Genomic DNA, 7,500 nt, shown 5'->3' with positions numbered 1-7,500 from the left:
ATTTTTTTATAGAGTTCTTAATGGGTATATTAATATAGATATATCCTCTTATATCCAATTTTATTCACATTCGGAAAGATACTCGTTGAGGGGTAAGGATGAACTTAAATTAAAAAAGAACTACACGAGGACTGATACTTTTAGGTTTTGCTATTTTAATAGGATTGTCCACATGTGGAATGGGCTGCCACTATCGGTCCGTCAGGCTCCAAGTGTTTCTTGTTTTAAAAGGAGTGTAAGGGATTATTTGACTGCAAGATTTGATTGATTTTAGTTTGGATTTGTTTTTTTGTTAAAGGTGGTCTGCCGTGCATGGGGATTTATCTCTTTTGCGGACCATCCTTATGGCACCTTTCTTTTTACTCTTTTGTATTATTATCTATTAATGTAAGTAAGTAAGTAAGTAAGTTATATGTGTCATTAAATTGTAATAAATAAAAAAAAAAAAAAATTACTTGTTTATAATATAAGGGCCAAAATGTTCTCCTACTGATCTTGCACAAAACAGGATGCCATTGTTACAAAACAAACAGAAATTTCTTTACCTTGGCAGCCATTGCTAAGCGATTTTCAGCCAATCATTTTCAAGTAATTTTGCCTAGGCAATTACAAAAATTATGAAAAAATGCCCTCTGTCGTGACCAATCACAATTTAGTAATTTTGCCCCTTATATGATAACAATCATTACATAAACATGTAATCATTACTGAAATTACTTGATCAGGGATAAATAATCAGTGTCATAAAATAATGATACCTGTTCACTACATCCACCTTTGACTACAAGGATGGTGTTTACTCTCTTCACGAGACTGAGTTCCTGCCATCTTTCACCCATAAGTATAGAGTAAATAAAAGCATTTTTCACTCATAGTTCCTATCACTGATCGCTAGTTTTGCCAGAAAGAGCATTGATCACTGACACAATGAAGGGAAAATTGACAATAAGCTCGTTCCAAATGTCAACAAAATTGAAATTTTCTAAGCTTTCGCAATCGTGTCCATGTAGGACAGAACCCCCTTTCCATTTGCAGAGTTTTGTGCAAGATGATTCAATGTCTTTGAAGCAAAGACCATCCAATTCTTTTACAACATTTGTGCAGTAATCATGTAATATCATGGCCACAACAGCAGCATCCCTTGAGTTTACGGCACTTTAAAGCATTCTTTGCTGCTTAATTGTCAATGTCGCCTCATTCACGGCCGTTGAGGTGTGTTCTCCATCCATAATTGGGACTACTTCATCCTGAGACATCGGGTCTTCATTCACATTGGCGGTTTGGGAGGGAAGGAAGAATTCTTTCGCTGTCACGTACATCGTAGATTTTCTCTTCGTTTGCTGGCAGGACGAAGGTGAAACATCAATGCAACGCTTTACAGAGACGTCCGTTGGCTGCAAATAGATGGTCTGGTTGACACTTCTCGTTTTCTTGACAAAATCGTACATTTTGTTTACATATTTTATGCATTTGTGCCACACAGAATTCAACTTACAATCACTCTCGTGAAGTGAAACAGCACAAGTACTTTCTATCTTCGATGCGAGTTCTTGACTTACACCAGCTTTTCCAAATACTTTGACCACGTGTTGACTTTCAGTGTCCTCACAGCAAAGTCTACCCAAGGGATTTCTCAAAGAAAACTTCTTCGGTGTTTCAGTTTCGGCAGTACCTTCCACCATATTTGTTAAGGCATACTAATAGCGCCACGAATATAAGCATAAATTATCAGATTTCGTAAGCCAATCAGAAACAAGAACTCATCAGCCTATGCCAGGGTCTTTTCCCACCTCCCAATATATTCAAAAAGGGAAAAGCCCTGGGAACGAGGTTGTGTCATTACCAGAGTTCCCAGGAGTATAGAACATCATGTAAAATTCTGGAAAGGGAAGTCTCACTATCTTTAAAAAATGTTGCCTAATTTATAGTGGTACACTGGATGATTTCCTATAATATAAGCTTACAGTTTTTCAGTCCAAGTCCAAAACTGAAAAAACTTGCATAGTAGAGTGGAATGTTGATTTAACAAAGTCACTGGGGAATGGGTGGATTGCTTTTTTTAATCAAGGGTTTCTTACATTGAAAACCTTCAAATTATAAACTTGAGGACAAATGACCAAATGCAAGTTATAATTAAAAATTATTCCACGAGCATGCATTGGACATGAGATGATAGATAACCAACGAGGCGCGTTGCGCCGAGTTGGTTATAATCATCTCATATCCAACAAACGCGAGTGGAATAATTGTTTTATTAAAAAAACGCCCCCAAGCTATTAGACAAATCTTCTCGACTTTATTTTGAGACAAAAAACCCGATTTAACAATGTACAGAGATTAGATTATGGTATATTGGCTCATATACCATAATGGCTGAGCCAATAAAAAGTCTTGAATTGCATTATCCAATGATCCAGTTTTTAATAATTAACAATTATTCCACGAGCACGCATTTGATACGAGATGATAGCCATCTCATATCCAACAAGTACGAGTGGAATAATAGTTTCATTAAAACCCCCCAATATATTAGACAAATCTTCAAATTTTTTAGCTCCCTTTTAATTTTAAGCTGCTGCCAATGCTTACCATATTTGTAGATTATGATATATTGGCTCATATAACACAATGGCTAACCCAGTAAAAAGTCTTGAATTGCATTATCCAATGATCCAGTTTTTAATAATAAGGTATAGTTCACGATTGTTTTGTAAAGGTGCATATCTTGGCAACTTTTGTCGCCTAATTAGTGCAGCTTATTGCTGTGTTTTGAGTTGCAAAGATTAAAGGATTTTTGTCGCTGTTGGTCTGTTCCACATTCATCTTCTGTTGTGTGTTGACCGTAGATTTTGTGTTTGGGTTTGCGCATTACATTCATTATACATGTTCCATACATATTACTACCTAACTTTGGCTTGGCTCAAGAATATTGTTCATTATATTGAGGACTTTGTTTAACAGAGGTTTGTTAAATCAATGTTCCACTGACTGTAGTATATAATTTATTAATTTTGTTAGAGATTTTAATTAAGTTGAAGTACTAGTACCTCTATTTGATCTTTTGCAACAACCGAGTACCGAAATTGGCTGTATTTTTATTCACTACCCTGTATGAAAGGTATCTTGGATGACGAATACTATCAGCACTACGCTTTATTGGTTGGTGGAATTGTTTTACTCTCAGGAAGATCAAAATCCCCTGAACAACTTGAATTGGCTGGTAATCTCTTGATACATTTTGTGGACATGTTTGATACATATTATGGTTAGTAAACCAGTAAAGGTTTAATTGTTGTTTACTTACAATAGCACCTAAATTATAAGCTAAGGTGAAAATCCTCTGAATCTGAGAAATATAAAAGTTTATTAACTTTGATATACATTAATTATTTGATATACGTTACAAATCTGTTCATTTTGTGCAGTCGCCTCTGTTATTACATGCTACCTGTTTACTTTCTAGTTAGTTAACTACCCTTTCAGCAACAAACTTTCCCAACCCAAAAAGCACAAGAAGCACAATAGGCACAGTGGGCTCATGGTAGTGCGCTCAACTCTGGATTGAGTGGTCTGGTTCGATTCCAGGCCGGGGGCATCGTGTTGTGTTCTTATGCAAGACACTTTACTCTCACAGTGCCTCACTTCACCCAGATGTATAAATAGGTACTGAGGAATTTAATGCCGGGGGGTAACCCTGCAATGGACTAGCAACCCATCCAGGGGGGAGTAGAAATACTCCTAGTTGCTTCATTCATGCCAAAGAAACTGGAGTTAAGTGCTGGCCTGATGGGCCTCATGGCTTGTAAACAGACTTTTTTTTACCCATAAAGCATAAAGTTAAGTCCTGTGAAGTCTTACTCATTGAAAACCAGCCTAAGACTAACCTTAAAATACAAATTCTGTTCCCGTAGGTTCACGTTATGTTCTTTTGAATCAGCACATGTTGCTGCACTTGAAGGAATCTGTCCTTAATCATGGTCCCCTGTGGTCTAGTTCTCTTTTCGTATTTGAGGACTGGAATGGAGACATTGGCTACTATTTCCACGGGCTCAGAACATAGCTGGCCAGGTTAGCTGACCTTTGTGGAAGATGATTTCATGTTTATGTGTTTATGTAGCAACAAATAGGATAGCTTGTGTGACAGGCATTCAGAGGGAAGGGAGAGAGAAAACAAGAAGCGTGAAGCTTAAAATTTTAAGAACAGAACTGACCTGTTTTGGTCTTTATGATTTCATCAACTGAAATATTAATGAGAAGGTATCTGATATTGTGTAGTGATTGCTTGACAGGGGCTTCAGTTTAATAAATATTAATATCTACAAATGTTGCTCATGCTGTTTAATCCATAATTTTGAATGTATTGTTAGATTATGACAGCTATTACAAGTCAACAGCAACTCCCAGAGCTCATCAAGGAGATGCCTCCAGGAAGTGCAAAGGATTTAGTAATGCGCCTTCGAGGACAGCTTAATAGGTAGAGTTGCCATTATGATAGTGACTATAGTTGTATCTGTGCTCATGTGATCCACTTCAAATCTTTTTGCAATTGGTCATCTCATCATTGGCTTTTCCCTGATTATACCATTATCCTAGGTGAGAGGAAGATTATTTATTTTAAATTTTTGGGGGGCTTTCAATTCTTAAAATGATACTCATTTGACTGTGATGCTTATGTTTTGAATGTAAGCAACATTTACATTTGTCACCCTCATCTTACCAGTATAATTATGTAAATCGTAGGAGAACTTAGTATCTCAAATTCTTATTGTTATTATTTTCTTTTAAAGGAGCAACAAAACTCACCTGAAAGATGATTTCTATGCTGTCGGTGCAGTAAAGAGTGGCAATTTTACAACTGAGCCTTTTCAAGATGATCTTCAAGCATCCCTAGGCCTGGATTCTTTATCATCTGTGAAGTTCTTTACAAGACTCCAAGCTGGAAGCACTGTACTTCAATCCAATCTGCCTACAGATTGGATGAACATCCCTCTCTTGAATATGGTCAGATAGAGGTTTTCTTCAAAGCACCAGTTGGTTCGCAGATTTGGAAGCACTGTACTTCAATCCAATCTGCCTAAAGATTGGATGAACATCCCTCTCTTGAATATGGTCAGATAGAGGTTTTCTTCAAAGCACCAGTTGGTTCAAGGATTTCCAGTGGAGCTGTGGTTAAGTAACTGTCAAGAAGCAGCCAAGGTATCTGCAAGCAACATGAAGTGCTCGGGAGACCAGTGAGTCACATCATTGCCTTGTGCCACCCACACAGGCATTTGTTCATTATCGTTCCAGTTGAAAATATTATTGATGTCTGTGTTTATATGGCATTTGCAGACAGTGAGGTGCATTATGCAGCTCATTTTCCAAATAACTTGGAATGAGATTAACATACCGTAAACTATTAATGTAACCGTGGTTTAAAAAGAAAAGAAGTATATTGAAACATGTGAAGTACTTTTAACAGTATTATTTCTGTGTGCTGAAGTCTTCTGATACATCCTTAGAAATTACCACCTTGTTGTGAGCACTGTTCCTCAAATGCTTTTTTATAGTTCAAAAGATTTCATATAAAGAAAAACCATGGCAATGATTGTGGCATGGCAACCTGATTCTGTAGTTTCTGTTCAATCAAGCAAACATATCAAACATTTGATAAAGTGCTTCTTCTGCTATCCAGACACCTCCAATTTTGTCAAAAGTACCCATTGTAGTGTCGTTACCTAATACGGTCATACGCTAGGGCCCGGATGTTAACGCACGAGGCGAGCTAGGAGAGCAAGTGTAGAGATATAATAGTGAGAGCATGAATCCAGGTTATCTGTCTGACAAAATTGAATCCATACAGAAAAGGGCGCTTAACATAATTTTCCCATGTGCCGATAGTTACTCAGAAGCCCTCGAGTTAGCACAGGTGGAGACCCTTGCGTATAGAAGAGATAAGATATGTAAAGAGTATATGTGCAAAATGAAGGACTCAAACCACCCTCTCCATCCTCTTCTACCAACACACTTAGACGATACCTGTCCCTATAACCTCAGACACAAATCAGACCAGCTGTATCTTTACAGAAACGTTACTACCTGTAGAACGAAGCAAACCGAAGACTTTTTAACTTTTAAGTATTTTTAACAAATGTGATGTGTGTTCCGTGTGGTGTATATAACTTGTACTTAATGTATACAGAGATGTACATAGTCGTTCTTATTAAGTTTTCATTGTATCATAACTCATTAATTCAGTAAGTTACTGCAAGAGAGTTTAATAAACCATTATTATTATTAAAATTAAAGGAGCGTTCGAGTGGAGCACTCGCCTGTATTCAAAGCCACTTGCCCTCCATTACATTGGCGACGAGGATTCAGAGCCCAACACAGCACATGATTCTAGACGATCTTCATACCAAAGACGCGTGAGAGACATGGCCACAGCGCTACCCGCATTTCCCGAGTTTGATGTCTCTGAAACGAGCACACAAGCTACATGATGGAAGACATGACTATCAAGATTCCGCAACCTACTGGTCGCAATGAACGTGACGAATAAGCAAAGACGAGCTCTTCTACTCCGCTATGCCAGCGCAGCGACGAACGAGATTTTTGACACGCTCCCCAACACGACAGTGGGAGAAGACGATGATCTGCTTGAAAAAGCCGTGCAAGCCTTGACTATTTATTTCACTCCCAAACAAAACCGTGAGTACGAAATTTACGTTTTTCGTCAAGCCAAGCAAGAAAGGAATGAAACCATCTCAGCATTTCACACCAGGCTGAGACAGTTGGCTGCTATTTGTGAATTTGATGATGTAGATCGTGAGATCAAAACCCAAATAGTTCAAAGCTGCAGTTCTCACAAGCTGCGTATGAAACCACTCGAGAATCCAACGTACACCCTGACGCAACTGCTGGATGCTGGAAGGGCCATGGAACTTTCCAAAACACAAGCCACTAACATTGAGGAGAATCAATCCGTCAACAATTTGTCTTCAAGTCATGGGAATCGAAGACGAAGGGATCGGAAATCAAACAAAGATGGCGGATGTCAAACCGAGAAGAAACCACGTGACCGGAAATCACACATCGGTGGTGATGAAGACCAGAAATCAAGCCCAAAATGCCGCAATTGTGGTGGTAATTACCCCCATTGTGGAGGAAAAACATCCTGCCCTGCCTATCAGGCCACCTGCCGAAGCTATGGAAAATTGAGCCACTTTGAGGCCGTATGCCAATCCAAGGACAAAGGTGAATGAAGGAACACACACCGTTCCACCTTACACAAAGTTGGTGAAGAAGAGTCAAGCGACGAAGAGGAAGTATACACCTTCTCTCTAGGCACAAAGGCATTGAACGATCAACCCTTCTTTAAGATTAAAGTGTGTGGCACACCTGTGACAATGATGGCAGACTCTGGAGCAAGTATTAACATTCTGGATGAGAAGGAGTACTGCAGGCTACCCAACCACCCTAACCTCGAGCCAAGCAGCGTAAAGATATATGGCTACCAAA

At 38.6% G+C, this 7,500-nt stretch overlaps 2 pseudogenes across 2 annotated transcripts in view; one reads left to right on the top strand and one right to left on the bottom strand.

The window, feature by feature from the left end:
* The window catches only part of LOC111320618 (uncharacterized), a 14,714-nt pseudogene extending 12,868 nt beyond the window's left edge, over nucleotides 1–1,846 (bottom strand). The window contains exon 1 of the transcript XR_015992056.1: nucleotides 759–1,846. The product of XR_015992056.1 is annotated as an uncharacterized LOC111320618 (transcript). The remainder of the gene's footprint in view (nucleotides 1–758) is intronic.
* Nucleotides 1–6,085, top strand: part of LOC148741902 (uncharacterized) — a 24,112-nt pseudogene extending 18,027 nt beyond the window's left edge. Inside the window, exons 5-10 of the transcript XR_015994210.1 lie at nucleotides 1,831–1,887; nucleotides 3,068–3,265; nucleotides 3,912–4,068; nucleotides 4,368–4,474; nucleotides 4,788–5,012; nucleotides 5,081–6,085. The product of XR_015994210.1 is annotated as an uncharacterized LOC148741902 (transcript). The remainder of the gene's footprint in view (nucleotides 1–1,830; nucleotides 1,888–3,067; nucleotides 3,266–3,911; nucleotides 4,069–4,367; nucleotides 4,475–4,787; nucleotides 5,013–5,080) is intronic.
* Nucleotides 6,086–7,500: the final 1,415 nt, after the last annotated feature.

This window comes from Stylophora pistillata, chromosome 1, assembly GCF_964205215.1.
Source record: "Stylophora pistillata chromosome 1, jaStyPist1.2, whole genome shotgun sequence".
Lineage (NCBI taxonomy): Eukaryota > Metazoa > Cnidaria > Anthozoa > Scleractinia > Pocilloporidae > Stylophora > Stylophora pistillata.
The sequence above is the reverse complement of the archived record's forward strand: the minus strand, read 5'-3'. Positions and strand labels throughout refer to the sequence as shown.